The 25193-nt window shown below is 39.6% G+C and overlaps 1 protein-coding gene and 1 long non-coding RNA gene across 4 annotated transcripts in view; one reads left to right on the top strand and one right to left on the bottom strand.

Moving 5' to 3' along the window:
• Nucleotides 1–25193, top strand: part of CNTN4 (contactin 4) — an 813748-nt gene that overhangs the window by 471275 nt on the left and 317280 nt on the right. The gene's annotated exons all lie outside the window — the stretch shown is intronic.
• On the bottom strand, nt 8859–15850 carry LOC116657067. Its single transcript, XR_004311999.1, has 3 exons — nt 15535–15850; nt 12200–12202; nt 8859–8869 (listed from the first exon to the last, which is right to left on the bottom strand). It is a non-coding gene; the product is annotated as an uncharacterized LOC116657067 (long non-coding RNA).

Here is a 25193-nt window from a genome sequence, read left to right as displayed (position 1 = left end):
CTACCACACAATAAAATTCCATAAGAACCTTCTCAGAAATAGGAACAGAGAGTAACTTTATAGTATCTTTGTAATGTGTTGCAGGCATCACCCTAGTCTGCAATGAGGTTTCTGTTCTCTTATGTCTCATAATGATTAGTGAATTGTTACATCTTTTACATTGATGTTCAAGGTGTTCCTTAGTTGTTAGTATTTACCTTTCTACTTACTTGTCTTGGCTTCCTAAGGATAAGATGATCAATCTGAGACCAAGAGCCCATCTTATTCTTTCCTTTTTATCCTTTAAGACTTTTCATAATATCTGGTATATATTTGACATGCATAAATATTTATTTGATTGTTTTACTTTGATATGGTGATGTTTTGAAGTCATCCTCAATGCATGTAATCTTTTTGAGACACTATATTAAACATGGCAACATGTGAATTTCTCAAAATGTTGCTTTTGTTCAGATATATTGAACTGGGAACCTATTCAAGGATTGGTTGAACAACCTCATTTTCTCAGCTATACTTTGTACATAAAATCTTATTTGTGTTTATCTTTTATTGGCTTTTAAAATAGCATGACAATTTGATGCAAAGTCACTAGGCTTTGGCAAATCTCTATCTCCTCATGGCCAGAGAAATTTACATTTCTTCCCAAGCTACTATAACTGTGAACAATCTGAGGCATGACCTCAGTTCAGCTGAAAGTATCCAACATCCTGAAAACTGTAAAGCTACAGCACTTACTGATTTTCCAAGTGCTGAGAGATGGCTTATAAATGATAACAAAACTACAGTGGTATACTCAAAACATTTTTTAAAAGAAGTAAAGCTGTAGGTCTACAAGGGCTTATTTAAGAAAGATGTACTAATGTTGGGGGTGTTGAATTCAGCCACACTGTTACATCAAACAAGTATTTCATGTGTGACGAGATAAAGCAGCAACTATATAAAATAATCAGCATGTGTTCAACTTAGATAGCCAGGACTTTTCTACTCTGAATACATTTGCTTCCTGCAAACTAGCACACTGCTTTTAAGAATCCAAGGCAACATTGTCTGTTAGACAAGTTCTGTATTTGGTCTGCTTCGAGCCTGTCTTAAACTTGTCATCAGCTGATGTACACCTGGGAATTAAAATTATAATATCTAGCAAGTTAGGAAGGTGAATTTAAAACCCCAAAGTCATTGGAAATTCCAAGGTCAAATTGAAGTGGCATTGGATTGTCTTCTTTGGGGGATGGTCCCTGCTTCTGTCTACACCAGTGATAATAATCTAGACTTGATTGCTGCCTTTTAGCATCTTCAAAAGGGGAAAACACAGGAACACAGTTTGCTCAAGTCCTGAATGACAGATACAGGACTGAAGCCCAGCACATCAAAGCGAGACTAGGAGTCTGGGGCAATTTAATTCTACTCTTTGCTTTTGAAAGACACGCTGAAGCCCAGAGCGGTAAGTGGACTTATCTAAGTTCACCACAAAGAGGCTCCCCACCAGTGTTCTTATGTTAATAATAACTACAGTAAAGAGTATTCCTTGACCAAGCACTCTTTCAAATGTTTTGATTTTTATAACTGAGGCCACTTAGGTACAGGGCCAGTACAATAAGTTTCCACTCTCGCTTTCTGACTCCCAAACTATTTCTCTCTCTAACTGAGCCAATATGCTCATTCTTAGACCGACTAAGACAACAAAGGAAATACACTAAGCAGGGTTTAACTTATCCTCACATCCCTAGTTCTTGTTCTGAATACATCCTTGTGGCAGAGAGGTATCCCAAAGCCAGGCAACCCCAAATGAAGAGAGCCTCTGGCATGAATACTCCACTCTTCAGCCCCTGAATATTCAAATCAGCTGTGTGATTTATGCATCTAGGACTGAAATAACACATTTCAGAGTTTCTGTGCAAGATTTTGCAATATTTCTATTATTAGTCAAGGTCAGCTTTTTCCTCAAAATGTGCTCTGTGGATCTCTTGCCTCTCAAGATGTTCCATGACCGAAAAAAAAAAAAAAAAGCCTGTGATCAAATAACTTTTGGAGTGAACTATATCGTTTTGATGATGCTCATTAGTATACGAAGGTTTTAAGAAGGCCTGTAATAAAGAAACATGTTTTTTGTTTAACTGTAATATTTCCCAAATTTAGCCACAGAAACCTCCTCTCCCCCGACTTTTTGATTTAAAAAATTCCTGTTTTAACATTCCTGCAGAACAGACATAGGGAAGGATGTGTGAGGGGAGCTTTAATTCATTCAGCAAATACTTATCAAGCACAAATATACTGGATCTCATGGACAATGCAGGGTTATAAAATCAAAGCCCCAGACACGACTTGGTGGAGTGCTAGATTGGGAAGGAGGTAAGCGTCTAAGTCCCAGTTCCAGTCCAGTCTGGCAGGTAGTAGGATACACCAAAGTTGGCCCGTGGAGGTAGAAATTAAGACCTTTTTGAGCACCTGGTTGTTGAAGGGTAGTGCTGACCACTGGGTTGGGCTGTCCTTGAAATCTGAGGCTTGTGCATGAGAGACCTGTAGCTCTGACTTACGTACGATTCAGCAGAGGAGTGTGACAGGTCAGCTGCGGCTCATGGAGTCTTGCAGGGACTCAGGCTTGTCTTCCACATGGGACTTTCAGGATGTCGCTGGACATCAGCATCTGGCCACTTGATTAGAAAAGAGAAAGAGAGAGGAACGTTGTGCAGAAGGCTTTTCTGATCTAGGCCTGGGAGGCCCCTCGGGCCAACACTGCCATTCCTTCAGGTGGCCATGCCTAACTGCAGGACGGGCTGGTCTAGCTCTGAGTCCAGGAAGATTTGTTAAGCAAGTAAGTAGCTCTACTGAAAAACATGGTATCTGGCACCAGAGAAGAGGAAATGACATTCCAGGCAGAGAGAATAAACTGTCCAATGGAATAAATGGAAGGCAGTCAGATAGGACTGGAGCAGAGGCCACCTGTGGATTACTCAAGGCCAGAATGGCAGATATAAGACTGAAGTTAAACCGTGTGAAGTAAGAGAAATAAACAGAGGCAAGGCCAGGCAGGATTTTGGTTCTCTGCTGAGGAGCTTAGATTGTATTTTTTTCAGTGATGGTGAGTTATTAAACGATCTAAAAAGTGTTACATGAGAAGTCAAAAAAACAAGTTAAAACGTTAGGGCTTTAGAATTAGGGATAAATGATGAACTAACAGGTAATAAAGGACATGGAGGAGGGATGGATTCAAGAAATATCACTAGGTGATACATAGGACTTGGGGACCCACTGAATGTGAAAAGTCAGGAAGAAGAAGGAGGGGTCTAGAATATCTCCTGGTTGATACTCAGCTACATTAGTTAAATATTGGGAAAGATAATAAGTAGGAGGGAAAGATAATAATTGGGGAGGAATCTGCAAGAGTCTGAAGTACAGGAAGGAGGTCTCCAGAGGCTACAATTTGAGGCTTATCAGCATGTAGGTTTCCTTAAAGCGTGTAGAGTGAGCACAGTCACAAAGAGAACGAAAATAATAGAGGCATGCAGAGGTTACAGGACAAGCCTGCAAGACATAATTTCAAGGACTGGAAAAAGAAGAGTTTGTCCACCAAGACAGTAAAATGATTACAAAAAGAAATTAGAGAAGAAAGAATTATAGAAAGGAAGGTGGGAAACAAAACCCAAACGTCCATCAGCTGATGAATGCATGAGTACAACGTGGTAAATCTACAGAGCATCATTCAGCAACGGAACGGAGTCATGGACTGATCTCTGGTGCAACGTGGATGAAGCTTGGAAACATGGCGCTAAGGAAATGTATCCTGTCACACAGGCCACATATTGTATGATTTCATCCGTATGAAATGTCCTTAATAGGCAAATCTGTAGAGATAGAAAGTAGGTTAGTTGTTCTCTAGGACGGGAGGCAGGGTGGAGAGGATGGGTTGTGGAAGAGACAGAGGAGTGACTGGCTAATGGGCTTTGGGGGGAATGATAAAAATATTCTAAAATCGATTGTGGGGATAGTTGTACAATTCTGTGAATAGGCAAAAACATTGAATTTTCTGTTTAAAACAGGTGAACTCTATGGTATGTGAATTATATCTCAATAAAACCTTCATTCAAGAAAAAAGAAAGAAAGAGACCCTGCAAAATGTTGGGTACAATAAATATCATTTGTGTTCTAAGCTAACTTCCAGACATAGAATTCTGTGATTTCTAAACTAATCATTTTTTCACTTGTTTGTTTTTATCCAGAAATATACTTAAATTTCTGTGTGGAAAAGACTTTTATTTGTAACTGGGTGCATTCTTAAGGCACTGAGATCACCACCCATGCCTTTTCCTTCTTGAGTCTAGGTCTTCTGTAAATTAGCATAAAGACTTACGATAAGTAGGTTGGGGAAGTTTTACTTGTAATAAAAGACTTTTAATATCAAGATTAATGTCAAAGTTGGGAAACACACATAGCCTCCAGTTACCCAGGGTTAAATAGTTAGAACCACACCCTCAGCAATGTCTGGGACCCAAAGTGAACCCAGCCAAACTTACCAGAGAAAAACATTTGTCATTTTACATTGAAATTCTCCTCCTGGATACTCTCCAGGTTTTCCTGGAACGGTACAAATATCACAGTTATACATTTTTTAGTAACCAGCTTGCTTTGCAAAGGTCAGGTCCATGTTATCCAAAAAGTGTTGCTTCATATGCAATAAGACAAACAGATTTGTTGTTTTCAAGTAATAGAACGTGGTAAGTGAAACCAACTTTCTCGGGAAGAAAGATGTCTCTTTTCCTCAGCATTTGATTTGTAAGTGGGTTTGGCTTCATTAATATTTAACTGTCTTTTTAATCTGTATGTCAGTTTTTATTGCAACCTGCTTCTGGGGAGGTTTTCCTTTGAAATACCAATAACACCCATTCTTCACTCTAACATCAAAACAGGAGCTCTCTCTGGGGACAACTAGTTGTATTTCTTCTCTCGGGATATAATTATTTTGTGTTTATGCACAATTTCTCAAGAGGCTGGTGATGTAGGACACCCTTCTTGCAGGCCTTTATCTTTACAAAGAATTGGATTTGTTAGTGTTGCAAATATTAATTCAGACAGTCTTGCATCATTCTTGTGAATTGCCTGTTCTTAGCCCAGCTTTGTGGAAGTTCTACTTTTTTATTAGCATGGTGCTCAGGTCTTTGAAGCCACGTTCGTTGATTTTTTTTCAAGATGTTTTCATGAGCTTTAATAGTTTAGGGAACCGAGTATCTTTTCCGTTGATGTGTTTTAAAGGCTTCAATTCATTTTCAGACTCATAATAGACTAAATCAGGATAGGGAATAGAGTTATACACAACCTTCTTTGAATTTTCAACATGATCATATAGAGCAATAAAGCTACAAATAGAAATTCAGAGTCAGTGTCTCTGGAGGTTGACATTGAGAAATGGAGCTTGGCGTCTGCAACAAGCTCGAACCTCTTTCATGCAACTTTGTAATTTTTGTTTCCTGGTCACTTGGGAGAACCTGGGTAAAAAAATGGGAAGTCTCAGTTTTTATTTCTGGTGGGAGAAATCCTGATGGTAAAAGCCTCAGCCTGATTTGGTGACCACTCCTGGGCTCCTTAGGAGGAAAGGGGAGGGTAGAGATGGTGGTGGAGACTTCAGCTGCCCTCCGAATCCATCCCAGTGGGCACATTGGAATAATTTCCCACTTTCTTCTCTAGCTGGAAACTTGGCATATAAGACAAAAAGTGGGGTATGGAGACTTGTTTCTGTGCACATCCTAACACTGAAATGTCCTGTGCTCATATAGATGGCCGGGGGCATCAGTACAATGGATGCTTTCATCCGCCTTCTAAGGGAGGTCAGTCATGGCACTGCATTGATTCTTCAAAGATTTTATCTTCCTCGTAAAGGATATTATTCATTTAGATTGGTGAACTTTGCAGTTAGGATATAGCTTGTAATTATAAGCAGACAGAGATAACTGGCCCTCATAAAGTTCAGACCACTCTAACCGGCGCTGGGAGTTCACCATAGCTAACAACGGAGCAGATTCACAGGGCTTTGTCTCGTGACTTTTCCTAGAAGAGTAATGAAGAATCTTGTTATTCAGGCCAATTCATACTCTCCCGTTTCAGATTTCTCAATTCCGTTTACTAGCTATTTTTGGTATTAGAATAGCTGGTTTCATGTCCTTGGGGTTTTAATTTACGTTCAGAGTCTTATTTTTGTAGAATAGCTTAAGTCTTCAGAGCCATTGTTGATGATTCTACAAATAGGTCGTTATAAGTAAGACCTGATTTTTGAACTGGTATTAATAAAATGTACATTAAAAACACCTATGTTTCAGGGAGCAACCATTTTTCTTTCTAGATCATAGTGCAGTAAGTGGCCCTTTTATGATCCTTATTGATTTTTTTCCCAAAGTAAGTCAACTGCTGATTTATTTTAACTGTTACCATTTCTTCTCTAAAAATATTCCTTGAGGCAATCTTTTCATCAGGAGTAAAATTTTTAAAATATGTAACATTCCACTGCTTAAGGCAGAATAGACCCTTAATTTAGCTTTATAACATTTAAATTCATTAACAAATTTAGTAACAATTAGGAGAAGTCTACTATGAACCAGCCATCCACTGTTGCAGGCCTTGGGGTTACACAGGTGATTAAGACCTGGTTCTTGCCCTAGAAAAGCTTTCTTTCGTTCTAGCTGCCTAGAGGACACACAAGTAGGTAATATACAATGCAGTTTGGTACCTGCAGGAATAGATATGCTAAGTACAACGGAATACAGGCTTACTACTTTCCTGTAGTACTTTTATATTTCTATTATGGTAAATATCATACTGTCTTTCAAAGATTTGTTTGTTTTTCTCTCCTGTCAATACATGATGGTGGGAAATGGTAGACTATTCTAATTGAAAATGCACACTCCCTGGTCAGACTATCTGGGTTTAAATACCTGGCTTTAATAACTAGGTAACCTTGGGAAGTCATTTAACCTCTACAGGCTTTATCCCAGAGACAGTAAAACAGGCATAACATAGAGCCTCATCAGGTAGTCGTGTACATGATTTTTATATTTGCTGCTGTATCACACCCAAGTCTAAGGCACCGTGATTCCTTACCTGACCCACTAGTCCACTGCTGCTAAGACAGATTGCAACATATGGCAATGAATTCTTATCATCCAGATGTGCTCAGTCCTTTGCAATGTGACTTTGCTGGTCATCTCATTAAAAGGTAGACTGTATTTTCCTATCTTATTAATCTGGGCTGGACTTGTGACCTACATTGGCCAGTAGAATGCTACAGAAGTGGCACCTCTGAGGTTGGCTCTCGGTGGCTTTGCAGCTTCTCCTTTGCCCTCTTGAAATGTTCTTTTGTGACCACCATGAAAAGATGGCCATTCTAGCCTGAGAGGGCACGTGGAGGTGACCCAGCCAACTTCCAGCCCCAGCTGCCAGGCATTTGAGTGGAGGCATCACAGATCTTCCAGCCCAGCTGATGCTCCAGCTGAATGTCGCCATGAAAGTGAGCTCAGATGGAAGCCTTGTGAGGAATCAGAAGTCATGATTGTTTTAACCACTCAGTTTTGGAGGATTTTGTCACATAGAAGTGGATAATTGAAGTACTGACCCCATTTATTGTGTACACCTCATAATAGAGAAAATGTGAAGGAAAAGCTGGGCTGGTCTAACAAGATAACTCACAGGTCTAGGAATGTGAAGGAGAGGCTGGGCTGGGCTAACAAGATAACTCACAAGTCTAAGTATTGGAATACTGATCTGAGTTCTGCTGGACTAATTTGTAAATCTAAGTTAATTAGTGTTGGTTTGCTGTTTATGTGTTTTTGCTAGCCAGCTGGATTTTCAAAGACACATATCTGGCTTTGGAATGTTGGTTTGCTGCCTCCCCACCTCCACTTTTGTGATGATAATGCTGCTAAAGCTGTTCCATGCCTATTGGCCTAATACCCCAAGCTTGTACTTTACCCTATAAAACCTCATGCGCACATCTTGGAGGTGCTCAGAGCTTCGGAGCAGAAGCCCCTCTGAGCCCGCTGGCGTAATACATCTGAGTACTCCAACCCTCCGAGTGGTGCTTGTTTCTTGACTGGCCTGTCGTTTTCGTAACAAAAGTAGACTTTTAAACAAAAACCAGTGTTGCAAATCCAAATGCCTCATCACATGTTTAAAAAGGGTCCCGCCTGGACCCCTCTTGACCTTACAACTCATCTTCTCCATATTTCATTCTTCCAGCCACATTCCCAGCATGTGCCAAGCCTTTTCAGATCTCCTGAACTTTGTTCTTTCTCTTTTCTCTTCCTTGAATTCTTCTTCCCAGACTTCCAAATGCCTAACTCCTCCTCACAAATCAGTTCTCACTTAAACATCACTTTCTCAGAAAGGCCTTCTCCGACTTCCTAAAATAGTCCCATCCCCACCACCAGCCCCAAATCTTGTACTCCCATTTTCTCTCCATCCTAGAGGTCAGCCCTCCCTCTCATGACCTCATTTATTTATGTTTACCTTATGGCTGCTTTTTCCCACCTTTGCAAGAAGGAAAGCTCCATGAGATCAGGAAAGACTGTGGACTCTGAGGTGTCCAGTTCCCTGTGACCTTGCATAAGGGATGGCCCTCCAGCCCAGGCTGTCTTATCCCTTATGGATGACCAGGCTTCGTCCACTCACATCCCCCACCTTCAGCTCTGGATCCAGCTAGAACGATGGTGTCCAGCTACAACCATGTCTGGTTCATAGAACCTGCTTAGTAAAGACACACTGAGTGAATAGGTCAAGTTGCCGTTCGGAGGAATTATTCAGTTACAGATTTGAAAGCACCTAGCAGAGGACCTAGGTCACGAGAATGGTGCTAATAAGTAAAATGCTAACCCTACTGCTCTTCCGACTTGCTAACGTGTTGTGTCTTGAATGCTTTCTTTGAACCAGGCACACTCTGCTAAGCATGTTAAATCCATCATCTGATTCTCTTATGATCCTCTTTTTACCAATAAAAAAAAAAAAAACTGAGTCTTAGAGAGGTTGAACAACTGGCTAATTAGCTAGATGCTACTCAGATAAAATACCAAGATTTAAACTCATAAGGTTTTAACTCAAGAGTTCCATTCTTCTATGACACACTGCAGTATGGTTTTCTGAATAAAGTATTGTTTATTATTATCCCATCTTTATTCTTCCCTCCAAAGTGATGATAGTATATTAACTTAAGTTTGGAACCTAAGAAACAGACAGCTGGAAAAAAAATGTAACTCCTACAGTTTTGGAAGGCGGGGGCTGGATGGGGGATGGCTTATGGAGAAGTCTTATTTGAGATGGACTCTGACGAATGGATGAGCAAGAACTGGCCAGGCAGAAAATGGGAATTCTAAGGGAAGGAAACTGAAGGTATAAACTGGATTTGATAAGGTGTTTTTAAAGCTTACAGTGTCTAAAAGAAAACACTTTAGGGAGGAAACCTTCCTGATGATCTGTTTTCAACCTCTTTGGAAACTTGAGAAATATATTAAAAAGATACATTAAAAAAAAAAAAAGAGTAGAGAGAAAGTGATTAGAGAGATGATCTGACTGAGAAGACCCTAACTAGACAATATTCCTAAATAGTAGATGGTGTTTGTCTTTAATTGGAAGGTATTTGTGTGGACCGGGGCAGGGATTGAAATAGACTTTTCAGTCATCTGCACATAAACTTTTCAGTCTGCGACATTCTGGATTTTTAGACTAAGTGTCTATTGGAGGCTTGCCCTGCACATCAAACAACATAAATCCAGTAACAGGTGATAACTGTTTAGAGATTAACATGCCAGATTCAGTTGAGAGGTTTAAATACCTTCTTGGCTGAACAGAAATTGTGTGAGAAAAGCAAGTCATAATATCCTTCACATTTAGTATCAATTTGGTGATATTAATTATATCTAATTATGTATAATTATATATATATAAACTTGCATATTTATATAAACATATGTAATATATATTGTATATAAACTTAGGACTGATTTAATCTTAACAAGAGTTTTAGGATGTGTAGGAAGTAAAACAGTCTTTATGAAGATGGGTTGATCATCATCAAACAGCGTGGCTCATTGTGAGGTTTTTGTCTCAAGCATTTTAAACAGTTGACTTCAAATTCTCAGCAGATGGTGGTGGCAGCAGGCAGGCACTCTAGTCAATGAGAAATCAAAGTGAACTTTTAAAATAGCTGATTCGTAAACTTGGAACAAAAAGGAGTGAGTGTTAGGGGGAAAAAATAACAGATTTTCTACAATGCATCTTATTATGTGCAAATCAAAAAATTGAGAAACTGTAGAATTTGCAATAAGCACAACAATGTGTGTTTTACATTATGGAAATGTAAAGCAGTTAGTGAGTCTTTTAGCAGAGAACTTGAATATTAGCTGTCACTAAATCTCTTTAGTATGTAACAGCCTAGGAAATGCAGATCAATGTGTTTTTCTCCAACAAAGCTTACCAGAGGTTTTCTAAAAGATTGTTATTTTTATTAACGATTTAAAGCGGGAAAAAAATAAGGGTACATTTTCTCTTAACAGCCTGTTCCACAGTATGGTGATGATTATCTTACTATACTTACTATTACTCTTACTATAACAACTATTATTTTAATACAATTTGGGGAAAAGGAAGTATTACTGTTTATTAATCATTTAAAGTACACTTTATCAATTTTTGAGCACTTCAAAGTCTAGAATTCTATGAATTTTTGAAGAAATTATTCAACCCTGGATTTAAATTCATATATATATGTGTGGGTATATATATATGTGTGTGTGTGTGTATATAAATATAAATAAAATTTATCTTTGGTCATGTTTATACTTACCTTGACCTTAAGCATATTGATTATAACATCTCTTTGCAGTGGAAATCTTACAGATTGTTCAACTTTATCTTACTAGATAGCTGCTTAATTAAAACCAAACCGAGATGATTTATGTCACCTTTTTTTTTTTCCCCATTTAGTTGTCTTTTTTATTGGTCTCTTTGATCTCTGCTCTTTGGTGGGAGAAATGGTGGTTGTAGTGGAATTGGAGGGGTCACATTTGAAGTAAGTGACCAGAACCACAAGAAATATCCTAGCACAGAGAGGCCACATTTGCAGATAGCTTTTCTGGGTTCTTCTCCTATGTTGTGTCTTCTCTTGTCCAAGATTCTCCAGGCTATTATTGCATGGTTGGTTTATCAGCATGAAATGGAATAGCTCAATACACAACTCAGCCCCTCCAAATGTCAGACACATGAGATGGCTAAGAAGCTTCCTCAAATGCCAATACTAGGAAGAGAACTACATGTCTAGTAATGCAGGTCCACTTCAGGTGTTTAGAATTATATGGCTTTTCTCATGCCTTCAAAAGTCAGCAGATGTGACAACTCCCTGACCAGCTGGTTGCCTTTCCTTAGCTGGGTGATTAAGGGGCTGAAAGTGCAGCTGTCATTGTAGCTGCAAAGGTACAATTTTACATTAACTTGAAAAAGGGCCTATGTGTTTTACTGAAATGCCCTCTATATCTGCTGTAAATTTCAGTTCCTTGAATGCCCTGAAAATTAAATAAACACACAAACAGGGCTTGCTAATATCTTCAAAGAGGCGCTCAGTTCCCCCATCTTAATCAGCCATTTTCCATCCCATTCCTCCTTCCTGCCTATCTGTCAAATGTTCCTTAATTAAGAATTATTCTTAATTACAAAGTTTATGTGTCATTTTATTTTAGAGGTAATTAATTAAATTTAACACTAATCGTTGAGGATATTGCCTTTTCTGCACACACATTGTTACTTAATTATTGGAATACCTTGAATCCTGACTGAGAGTAGAGCGTATTGATTTGTTTTGTGTCTGGTATGTGACAGCTCATACTGAATAGGACAGACTTAGCCTATTGACCTAAGAAGTAGGAAGAATTTTTTCTCCTTTGATAAAGGACAGTGAACAAATGCACTCTGGTTGTTCCGTGCATTATGTGCAATCTCTGAGGGGCAAGGAAGTGTGATGATTATGGGTGAAATTCGATCCTAAAAAGAATAGCCAGTGAAGCTGTTCTGTTAGGGTCCTTGGATACTTGTTAGAATGGATTTGCTAGTTTCTGTAGGTGAAGTCACCCTGAGCAGGTCACCGGTTAGAGGAAGGATAGTTCAGTGAGCAGATTAGGAAAGAGAGGCCTTAGATTTTGGTTCCTTCTCCCCATCCTTTCCCCTCCCACACTCTCTGATTTTATCTCCAGTATCATTTCCTCAGAGGAACCTGCCACAACTAAATTACGTACCTTTCCTTGACACCTCTCATCCTTATAATTTCAATTTATTTTGCTGATTATTTGATTGTCCACCTCACCCAATATATGAAGTCTCTTCAAGGGCAGGGATGATGTCTAATTTTGCTTATCATTTATTTGTCATTTGTTTAACAGTAATTGATACAGAGTAGACACTAAATAATTTTTAGTGAATGAATGAATAAGCTAGTACTTTTTTATTTTGAGATACTGTAAGATACTTGACCTTTTCTAAAGTATTACACGCTCATTATGTTTGGTGCTGCTGTATTATTAGGTTCTGGAGCAAGGGGTAGCTGAGTAAAAGCTAATCCTTGCCTTCAAAGATGTATAATATGGTAGAGGAAAAACTCATACAGTTAAACACCATATAAGCCAGATTGTAACACATACTATAAGGGAGATAGAAACACATCCCTTTGAGAACACAGAAAAAGCAAATCAGCCAAGATGGACCAGGTTTTAAAAATGCAGAGATTGTTTAAAATAGAACTTGAAGGTAGTTTTGGATAAATGGAGAACCAGGGAAAGGGCATGTTGGGAAGAGGTCAGAAGATGAGCAAAGGTCAGATGCAGAAATGAATATGATGTTATCACACTGTCAAAGGTTAGAAAACATGATAGTCCTCATTTTTGGAAAGGGTCCAGTAAGATCATTCTCTGTACTGCTGGCAAGATTCAAAGGGGCAGACATTCTCCCTGGAAAGCAATTTGGCAGTACAGTCAAAAGCCTCAATAGTTCCTCTTCTAGGAATCTGTTTGATGGTCAGAGATATGAGCAATTCTTTATGCTCAGAATTCTTTATCACAGCGCAATTAAGAAATATAATTAACAGCAAAACAAACAATTGTAGGTTCATGATTAAATGAATTACAGAGTTTCTATAGTGAAGAGCTATGCATCTATTAAAAAATCATGTTTTAAAGACTATTTCATGACACAGAAAGGTGATGGGAATGCAATATGTATATAATGCAGTGAAAATCTGAAAGTAAGGCTGGACACCAGTTTTATGAATGAAAATATGCCCAGAGATAAAAGGAAGTAGCAACAATATGTTAACTTGCTACCATTAATTGCCTTTGGGAGGCAGATTTACAAAGGCTTTCCATTTCCTTCTGCATATTTTTTTCCAGAGTATGTACAGTGGATACACTGCTTTTATAACAAAGAAAACAAGAGATATTTGAAATTGCATATACTATAAAGGACATAGAATATGATATCTTATGGCTAAATTATAAAATATACAAAGAGTAGTTTTAGACAATGAAGCTAATGTTTTAAAGTTTATTGAGACCCTAATAGGGGTAGAACCTTGTATGATGTATTCAAGGTAATAGGGAAGAGTGCATGATAGGGCCTTCCACTTAGATTTTATAATCTGGTTTAGGGAAGCAAGACATAAATGTATAATTTAATAACAACATCAGGTAACAGTTCTAGCCATGCCGTGGGTCAGGATGCTATAAACTGCCAAAAGTGGGATATATAAGTTATAGCCTACAAGTTCAGATCAGAGATGAGGCTACTGAGTACTTACATAGAATTCCTGAGTGCTTTTTCTTACACCCCAGCCATGTCCCTTTGGGGTACCTGTGGTCCCACCAGCTGTGCAAAGCCATGTGGGCTTTCAGTCACCTGCTGTGGTAGCAGAGTCAGGGGGTGATGGGTACACATGTGTGAGCTGACCAAGAAGGTGGGGAGGACGAGGGTAGAGAGCACCCCGACATATGACCAGGGGTCCAGAGACAAGCAGATGTTCTCACTGGCCTTCCTTCCTCAAGGTGTGTCTTTCCAAAGGGTCCCATCCTAAATACCTCAATATGTGGGTTGTACCTTCTCCCATATCTGATGAACATTAATTGCACACACACAAACACACACATCTATATGTGTGAACATATGTGTGTATTCTGTATATATGTGTCTGTGCACTGTGTGTATAAGATTTTGTATTTCCATGAATCACTCAGATTCTGTAGCAGGTGATTATATAACCTCATTTAAATGGATTTGTCATTTCCATTCCTTGTTGCCACCAGTTTGCTTCATCCTAAATTACTGAATGGTCAAAAATATGCATGATGCTGTAATTGAAAAATGCCTTATATTTTGGATAAGAACACAGCAATTTTTTTTTTTTATGGATACCTAAGAGAACAAATAAATTCTCCATTGGAAGTATCACAGCAAACTTAAAATATTAGGCAAATGGGGTATTTCTTAGGTGTTTAATATTTTTGTGTTTGCTCTTTCAGTATGAATTTTCATCCACTCACGTATTTATAAATCCTCCAGTAGGTGTAAAGCTACTGATAAGGGTTGTGGAAATATAAAGTGCAAGTTGAAGGACGTGAGTCCCCCCTGTCTACAAATACTGAGATTCTAAACTAAATAAAATATGCTCCGCAACCATGAAACATCTATGGTCTCTTGGAGGAATCAGGCCCTGTAAAGGTGCTGATTTTGCTCTCAAGGAAATTCCAACTGTTGACCTTGACCTGTGGGCTGAAGAAATCAAGGACATCTCAGTGGAAAAGGTGACCTACCATCTAGGCTCCAGGTTGCCGTGTCTTAACTTTTTTGGTGAGGAGGTCAGAGGTCTCCTTTATCATCTGAGGAAAGTGGTCGTTTCCCACCTCCAAAACCCACAACTACATTGTAATTCCGTTTAACAAACTGACAGATTCTCTCCAAGACGATCTATGTTCACTGAGCTTGCCAACCTCTACTTTAATGAGTAGTTAGAATCTGGACACGCACGGGGCTGGAAGCAGGCAAAGGGAATGGTAGGTGAGTTAAAAACACCCAGGAGAACAGCGTGAAGCGCGTATAGAAAATGGAGAGTAGCTCTGTTCGAATACCTGGCATTGGGTAATAGAGATCTAGATCGAAAGGGAGGAGTCAAATCTCTTAACTACTGAAAATTGTGCCAGATTATATCGTGGGGCCATTTCCAAGGACCTGCCTTTTGGTAACCTTTACTTAATTCAAGAAAAGTACCCCATCTTCCTATTTTCATTTTAAGGCTTTAGCAACAACAGATGTTATTCTTATCCTTCATAAGGTGGTTTCCCTCCTGCTGCCAGCATGCAGGTATGTTTGGCATTCTGTGAAACCAAAGGAGAGATTGGACAGACTGTGCAATCACTGACCCCATCTTTCAGAACGACTGAGATCTGTCTTGTCACTCTCCTGTGTGGGGACATTTTTTTCTCCTTTGATTCTCTATAAGTCAAAACAATCCACCATTATTGTTACAGCATGTCCATCTCGCAGAATGTCACAAACTCTTTACAACAAGAAATGGAATACAAAGATGATGCTTTGCAGACTTGGGGGTAGTTATTTTCAGACAGAAAGGGAAAATGACAAGAAGAGATTGAGTGGAGTAAATGTAAAGATAAGGCTGCTGACTTGAGAAAACAGGCAGAACAAGATTGATAGACCCTGAGCAAATACATCTCTTTCATGTGTACACACACACACACACACACACACACACACACACACACACACACACACGAGGATAGTCCTAGTCAGCGACTTTTATTAGGACTTTTGTTTGTGATGTGGTTTTCCTGATGCTAATTTTAATCATAGGAAAGTAGTTATATGCTCAGTCTTAAACATAACTCAGTTAGTCCCTCTGAACATATGTCCACACGTTGAGGATTAAATGAGTTAATGTGTGTAAACACTGAAACCAGCACCCAGCACGTGTGAACACACTGAAGTGTTTTTCCTTTGTTATTGGTGTTGATGTTGAAGGTGGTGAACAATGGTATAATATTAACTTGTTTATTCCTTAGAAGAACCCAGCAAAGTAAAGATTCTTTTTTAACCCTTTGGATATTTGAGCCAAAGTAAACTGAGAGAGGCATGTAAGTGGCAGCTCTAAGTGTTGCCTTCTGATCCTTGACTGGAATGTTCCAATAGCCTTTCAGATATTTTGCCATGTACTCTCAAGACCACACACCTTAGAATCTCTTGCATTATTTGTTTAAACACAGATCCCTGGCCTCTACCTTATGCCTAGTAAAACACAGCCTCTGGGCATAGGTCCCTGAGGCTGCCTTTTTAAGAAACTCCACAACCAAACTCTATCCAAACTCTGAAATAACTCACATGTGTGTATCTTTTATAGGAACTACCTTAAAAGTGGGCTCGCATTTGATGAGGACTAGTGGAGAACACTAGCTCTAAAATGTCTTTCTGCAATTCACACTATTAAATATTCATTCTTTTGGTTTCCAGTGTACCTATAGGAGTTTCTATTTAAAATTTAAATACTTGGGGAAGCCATTAACATCCATTAGCACTCTGTGTGATTTAGGAATTTGAAAGTCAATCATTTAGCAAGGCTTCAAGGGGAGAGGAAGATGAATGAATCCCACTGAGGGCAAAGGAGAGAGAAGGCAGGGAGCAGAATGGATCAGCCTAACTGAAGCATTGCGGCTAAGAATCCTGGATGGCTCCAGGAATATGAAAACAATGGATCTGGTAGCCAGAGGCAAAAAGGAGAAATTGCAGAGAGTTGCATAAACGGGTTTAAAAGACATTAGTGGTAGCTGTGGACCCCAGTTAACAGGTTTTCTTCTTTCCCTCCCTGCATGACCTGTTAGAGTCTGATGTCTGACCCATGTATTTAAAGTCTAATGCTGACATCTCAGCATAAATCATGGGACTAAGCTTGGACCCGGAACCAGTCAGACAAAATTACACCAAACAATGATAATCAGCTAATTTTGTTTTGGGAATAAAAGTTTCCCCTTCAATTTTGAATACTACTTCCCCTAAATTATTTTTAAAATGACTTCTGAAGTTTCAACTTTGTTTTCTTTTTAATGGTCATAAATATATTTTACAAGAATTCATTTCCATGTACGTTTCTTGTTATCTGTAGGAACATAGCCTTGTACAGATTAAAGTGGTAAAAGAAGGATCAGAAATACTCAGACAAGATGAATTGGGAGGCGCAGAGGAGAGAATACATTTAGGAGTGTAATTAGCCAGGCTATTGCCTTGTTCAGGGATCAGTATGATAATTTGTACTTGTCAGAACTTGTGGAAATTAAAGATTAGCCATACAGTTTTGTGAATTGGAGACCACATTCATTTAGCAATTAGCTCTTTCTTTATATAGCAGTTAGCTCTGGTCATTGAAATCTACATAAACATCAGTGATAATAATCTACCATTTCTTCCTTGTGTGTACATTATCTACCGTCTGGTCTTTAACCTAAAAATATCCACACCATGAATCTTTTTTGTCAGGTCAAGTAATCATGATAAAAATGCGCAGTAACTTACTGCAGAACTGAAGACAGACATCGCAAGGGAGGTAACTTGAGCATCACAGTTTGAGAAGTAATGAGAGGGTGAATATTTTAGGTGACCCAGTCCCTTTTCCATTCTTTTTAATTATGGCAAAAAAAAAAAAAAGTTAAAAGTAGTCCTAAAATGTAAGAATGCTTATAAACTCCCAAAGAAACCAATCGAAATAGTATAATTCTTCCCTCATTGAATGTTTTCATCTGGCTTTATTACAAATCAGGAGGTAGCACTATTTGATACAATTTAGTAGCATTTGGTCTTTTACTAAGACAAGACTTACAAACATGGAAAGGTCCCTCCAAAAATATCACTGTTTTGAAAATTTTACAATTTTAAGGTTTAGAACCCGAGAAGTAAACTTCATAGATCATCATAGTGACTTAAAGGAAAAAATCTAACTGCTTCTTGTGGGCTTGTTTATTTTGTGAAAGGATGAAGTTTATCTGTGTTTCCTTGCTGGATTGAAACCTTGTTTTTCCCTTTGTTTGAGCCCTTTGTTATTTAAATCATATTGTAAAAGAATTTGTGTCTTTGAGTAGATGGTAGTGGTTTTGGTTTACATCAGTGGACACTTCACAATCGTGTTTCTGTTCCAATTTCCAACCTCAGTTAGCATTTTTACACCCTGTGATTTGGGGCAGGAGAAAACCCAAACCGTAGACGAACCTGATTTTCGCTGGGAGAAGGTGCACCAGCCAGTTCCTGATTACCCAAGGTGTATATTCATCCCAAAGTACATGGAATTAAAATAATTACAAATGGGAATACATATGAAGAAACTTACATCCCATACGGTAAACTAGCTCCCCCGCTGTTGGTAGGAGGGCAGAGACACCTGTTCTGGAGAGGTATGTGATCCCTGTTATTGAACAAGGCCCTTAACTCCAGAACACATTTATTGAAACAGCGGATGGATGCTGTAGGGGAAGCTAGCAAGACACATGATGCAGACAGCCTGAGAATGAAACCCCTCTTTGGCAGGGTTTAACCCTTACATCAGTTCATATTTACTGCCTTTTAACTTCTTTTTGGCCCACGTTGACTGTGCTCACAATTGAGTTCTTGAATGCTATGGGGAAAAAAACAATAGTACATACATTGGTGCCACTAAAATTTCATGGGGTCCAAGTCCAAGTGGAGATGCCTGGGAGGTCATTAAATATATGATCTGAGTTTTAAGAACGAGAGCCAAGCTAGAGATTTAGGTTTGGGAGTCCTTAGCCTAGAGGTATTAACTGAAGCCAAGGAAGGCGTGACCTTATCTGGGAGGAGGATAGGCCTTTAATAGGGAATCATGATTTTTCGTTAGCCCACCAGAGTGTGCCAATAGGGAGTTTCAGTCATTTAAGTATCAGGGGGTCTAACAGAAAAATCTGGATTTCTGACTTCTCTTGGTGATATGGAGCCTTGCATTCCTGCATGGTGGCATTAGCTGAGCTGAGAAGTTGCCTTTTAAGGAGGAGTGATACATGCTCCTTGGTTCCCCAGAGTTTCCACTGCTTGCTGCTGATGAGTTTCACTGTTTACATGCAAGCATGTCACCGTAGACATTTGAATTTGCAATTTCTGATAAACAATAGAAAACACATACCTCTGCCTTTGATTTTATTCTCTTATTACTTGGATGGACAGCATTTTAAAATTGAATGAGAGTTAAGTGTGGCTTTTTGGTAGGGTTATTTGCGTTAAGTCATTAGAGACATACAACCATCAAATGTTAGAGTTAAGAGGAAATCTTAGCAGTTAGTCAGCCATTCATTCTGCAGATGGAGAATAGAAGACCCAGAGAGGCAGAAGGAGGGGGTTGCTCAGAGCTGGCAGTAAGTTCTCTACATGGCAAGAACAGATTTCAGGTTGTATGGTTCCTAAACTTTGGAATCTTTAGTTATTAACATATACTGACACGTTTACTCTTAATTGAACAGAAAAGTTTGATATTTGCATCTGGATGGGAATAAAGAGACACCAAAAATGAAGTTAAAACCTGTAACAAATTTGATATTAAAATACGGATATATGTTATTTTGAAGGGATTGTAGATTTACTTATTGCAGTTCTGCTTTGAACAGTGTACCTTCTTAAAAATAGTCTGCTTATTTTGACCTATTGAGAGAGAAATACCTATTTCCTCACTATTTTCCTTTGGACCACATTGGGTTTTTTTCTCAACACAGTTTGCAATGCGGCCAAATTAAAACGCCCACAGGCACCACCTTCCACCCAAGGATCAAAGGAATCATTTGATGTGGAAGGTATGAGCCGTGCCAGACTCAGCACCAGCCAATTACTGATTACCCAAGCTGTATTTTTATCATCCCGAATACAGGGAATTAAAATAATTGCAAATGTGTGTATACAACAAAGAGAAATTTATCATATGCACGCAGCTCCCTGTTGTTGGTGGGGGGACAGGGATATTTGCCCTGGAGGAGTATGTGAGTCCTGCTATTGAGCAAGATGCTTAACTTGGGCTTGTGTTTATTAAAATAGCAGATGAGTGTAGGCATCTTGATAATGAGGAACCATCTAGCAAGGAACCTTCTAGAGGTGTGAATAGTCCCACCCAGTTACCAGCTGCAAGATTTTCAGAAAACACACGTTTACCTAGTGAAGTGTTGGCCAGACCTCATTCCCTCTGTGGGTCTTTGTAATCCCCACTGGGTATGCCTGGGACCATCATTTGAGCCCAGGCTAGTGAATAAAGCATTTCTGTGGCCTAGCCACTAGTCACAATTAAGCTTTGAGAACATTGTCGAAGTTGGTGTTCTGGGTACAATTAAACCAAGGAGCAGAGCCAAGATGAAGAGACAGAATCCTTACTGAGTTCCAGTATAGCACCTATAGGGGAGGAAACAGTTTTTTCTCTACCCTTGTTGGTTTTTTTAATGGTTAGTAATCAAATTAGCATAAAACAGAATAACAGGAGAAAAACAAATTTAATTTCATATGTAGGGGTCCCCTGAGAGTTTAGTACTGGAAGGCAAATTGGGCAGTTGAGGCTTATATGCCATCCTGAACTAAGGGTAGGAATAGGGGCTGGGGCTTTAAAGGGGAGGACGGTAATTCACAGAACAGTAAGTGGAGTAGATGTTTGATAATTAGATGTTTGTCCCACCATACAGGTAGGTCATTGAGATAAAAAGTTGTCTCTGGTACTAGCTCTCTTTCTGGGCCAGGCTCTCTATCTAAATTCCTTCAAGTAGCCAAGGGAAAGGTAAATGTTTTCCTTGAATCTGCTGAGTCTTGATTACTTTAAGCTCAAAATAGTTCACATGCCAAATCGGCAAATTTTGGAGAGGCTTGTCTGAACCCCTTCACACCTAAGGACTGTGTACTAATTTATCCACAATTGAGACTGGACGTTTAACACAGCAGAGAGGTCTGTAACTTGCAGATATAAGCAAGTAACAATAGTGTGTAAAGCTTCATTTCTTTATTTGCTTTAAAGCAACTTATTTCTGACTGCAAAGCTCTATCCAGTCTTTGCCAGGTTGGTGAGAAAATTGCATTTTCATTCTTACTGGAGCCAGTCCAGCCCCTCAGGTTGTACACAGGAAATGAGAAAGGATATCTAAACGCTGGTCTGCTACAATTGCTACTAACAGTCTCTTTGTCAAAGCCCAAATGGGCTTGAAATGCAGCAGCCCTCAACTCCTCTGCCTCTGGAGAAAGTATCTCAACTAAAGTTATAACATCAGTACCTCGGATAGCACCTCCCTAGACACATCAAGGAGTAACCTGACGGTATGCGGAGCACTGCCTTGGCCCAGATGCCTCACTCCCACAGAACCACATCCCCTCCCCAGTCCAAAGGGATCTCTCCATTCTTCTTATTTATGACTCTTGCCCCAGCCCATTTGTCTGCATCTTGCTAGAGACCATCTGGTTTTCACAAGCCCTTTACTACTCCTTTTAGGAAAGAGAGAGAGAGGGAGGGAGAAAGGGCGGTGGGTGGGGGAGGAGGGGTCACCTCCCCCTTCTTCAGGACACATTTGGTAATGTCTGCTGCTGCTGAGCATCCTACAGTGCACAGAGTGGTACCATACAGCAAAGAATTATCCAACTCTAAATATCAGTAGTGCTGAGGCTGAGAAACCCAGCTCTATGCCTTATTTAATGGGATCAGGTTAGATATTTGGGACCATTTCTGAGAGGAAAACATGAGGCACAGGGAGGAGCAGTACTAGAGAGGACTAAATCTCTGGGAAGATCATGATTCAGAAGGTCAGGAGGGAGTGAGCTCTCTGAAATCCGCTCTGGGATTAGCGGTGGAGAGGCTGATGTAAGAAGCCTGCATTTTTAATGCAGTGCCCTGGCCTCCGTTCCCGCTGACTCCTCTCTTGTATACATCACTATGAAAATTCACTGGTTTCTATAGTGACACTAAGCAGTCCATAGCTCCTTCCCTTTTTCCAGCACATACAGAAGAGTTCTTATCAGTTCACTATGTCATGTGTATTCTTTATGAAAAGTCAGGCGTGCCCTGTGAGAGGTGTGTGTGTGTGTGTTGCCATTATTCCCAAGAACTAAGATTATATGTCTTACTACTTTCTATTTCTATTGCTCACGGGAAAGCTGAACACCTAAACTTTGAAAAGTAGTCATAACAGCATATGAGGTTCCTCCTAGCTAATAATTTCCCTTCTTTTCTTTCCAATCTCCAGTTTCTTTGGTGAGCTATTAGAGCAATAGGCTTCCCAAAATAAAGTTCCTAGTCGGTCAGCAGGTAGTGTGTGTCCTCCAGCTCGTGAATATGTTGCTGCAACTACCATTTCAGTTAAATTACATTCTCTGGGACAGGTAATGAGAAGTACATTTGCTCTACTTTTGGTTCCGTGTGTCCTCCTCCAGTGAGTATGTTCACCTAGAGATGAAGTGATCTGGGGGAAGGTCCCAGGAGTGTTCAGTTCATTATTTCTCGGAGAAGCCATTTAACAGAGTGGACTGAGCGTGACCTTTGGGGTAGTCCAGACAAGCACCCCTGTACTAGCTATACAGTCTTGGGTAGGCTTTCAAATCTCTAAGCTTTATTTTCCAGCCCACAAGTGGGGTGATACCGCCAACATCACAACTTAGGCAAATAATCAGTATTCAGTCCATGAGGGATGCTGTTGTTTTTAACCATCCTTAACCATATCCTCTTCATTTGCTGGGGGAAAGGTGTTATCCATCATTAAGTAATACATGCCCTTACCCTCGGGCAGGGTTCAGCAAACCATGGCCAGTGGGATACATAACTGACAGCTACCTGTATTTGTACAGAACTCATGCTAAGGGTAGCTTCACACTTTTGTAAATGGTTGAAAAAAACAAATGAAGAATAATGTTAATATTTCATAATACATGAAAATTAAATGAAATCCAAATTTCAATGTCCTTCAATAAAATTTTATTAGAATACAGCTATACTCATTTCTTTCCATATTGCCTGACTGCCTTCACACTATAGCTACAAAGTTGCAACAAGGCCCTTGCTCTCTAAACTTAAAATTATTTACTGTCTGGTCCTTTACAGAAGATGTTTGTTAAACTCTGTCTTAGGGAATCCCATATAGGGGAGACCACATGAGAAGCAGCTCCATCACAAATAATCACTTTTACCCTTGTTATCTTTGATGCGGGACTTGCATTGGAAATCAGTGTTTATTTTTTACGTATGTCAGGTCTTCATGTGCATGGCTTGTCTCGCTCCATTGGCAGGTATCCTGACCCGTAGTGTTATCTCGGTTTCAGCTCTTGGGAAGAATGTGTGACCATGTCTTTGAGGCATTCCCCAAGAACTTCTCAGAGTTGATTTCTTCTCTGCCTCATTGACCGTGTTTTAAATCCCAACACCCATCGCATGTCCTCAAAGTTTGTTGAAAAACCTACCCGATGCTTTTCACAGTGGGCTAGTAGCAAAGGGGGAATAAGGTGATTGTACTTGTAGTGTACATGGTTGTGGTGGTCGTTATGATGGAGGAAGTGGTGGTGGTGGTGCTGGTAGTGGAGATGCTGGTGGTGGAGGAGGGAGACGGGGAGAAGAAAGGGAGAAGGAGACAAAGGAGGTGGAAGAGGAAAAGAAGAAAAACGATGATTCAGTTTTCCTCCAAGTCTGGAATGATAGCACAGGGACTCTTAGGTCAACAACTGGCTTGAGGATCGCATGATCTCCTTTCCAGGCAGGGTGGAATCAAGGTAGGACTTCTCTCCACTGGGGTATAGAGAATGAGGAACTCACTGGAAAGTAATAGAAGTTATTAATTGCAGGGTCTAATTCTTCTAAGATAACATTTCATCATGTTGTTTACCTGAAGCCATTGCCTCAGGGGAATACATTAATTAGCATAGCTATTAACAGCAGTAGCGCACATGCCTAAATTAAAGCATGTGTATTTTGACTCACAAATTGTTCCACTAACAAAAGAGGGTTAGGTGTACTTTCTTGGTGCTGTGAAAATGTGTAAGTTAAAATAAACAATTATTAGAGCTTTTTTAACCCCCTTGTTGTTTCTAAGTGAGCTGAGCTAACACTGGTGCTGCTTGCCATCACAGACATATTTATGACATTTCTTAGCACACCAGTGTGTGCCAACACATTAGACAAGTGGATACCTGCCCGCAGGAGAGGGTGATATTGGTTCTTACTGTTTTGCAGAGTATCCAGGTGTGACTGCCTGTATTCTGCACCTCTGTTATTGCTAAACTGCAGAATGCGATCCAGTTGGTTTTCATGCAGTGCGTGGCATAAATTACACCTCAGATTCTTAAAGTTAAGTGGCACACTTGGACCCAAGAGAAGTATTAAGTTTCTTGCTAGACAACTGGCAGTTCTATCTGCTTATTCACAAATATTTGAAGATGCAATCCCTTGACTAAGAATTTCTGCAAATAGCAGAAGTTGTCAAGAAACAGCTTTGCTTCTAAGAGAGTTAAATGTTCGCCTTTCTAAAAGAGATGAAAACCTGCAATGCCCAGTGCTTTCTTTCCACTACCTCTGCCCTCCTTGAAGACAGTTTCAATAATTTCCCTTTTCCTGCCCTGCAAGCCTTCTTTCTTCTTGCTGTAGCTCAGTGAATAGCGGAGCCTGGAGGATTGGGGTAGGGGTCGGGGGCGGGGGCATGGGGAGGAGACGTCAGTTCCATCAGCTGTTTTGAGCACTTGGATATCTTCTCTTTTTTCCTTTTGCCTCTTTCTTAATACGACAGAATTTTTAAGATTAAATTTATCTCTGAGGTCTGCTGCTGTTTCTTTGAACAAACATCCTGCAACCATATATCCTGAGAAGATTTCTTTCTTAATACACTTTGGGAAATATTTTTTGTCACACACACACTGACACAAACACGATTTTATTTGATCCTGTGATGACTTTGTCAAAAAAGGGAAATATCCTTATGGAAAAGCTCTGAATTGAAATGTGTAAAAACTATTAGTAAAATGCATTCCATTTTTAACTTTTTTGCATTTCTTTACCATAGGTTGGAGTACTGTTTAAAAAAAAAATTACGGTAGTCTCCAAAGACAAACATGGTATTTCTTTGAATGTATGTTCCTGATGTTAATTTTTTTATTGACAATCTTTCCATCGTCTTCTTATGAAA

This window comes from Camelus ferus, chromosome 17 (assembly GCF_009834535.1).
Source record: "Camelus ferus isolate YT-003-E chromosome 17, BCGSAC_Cfer_1.0, whole genome shotgun sequence".
Taxonomy (NCBI): Eukaryota; Metazoa; Chordata; class Mammalia; order Artiodactyla; family Camelidae; genus Camelus; species Camelus ferus.
This window is presented reverse-complemented; position numbering and strand designations above follow the sequence as displayed.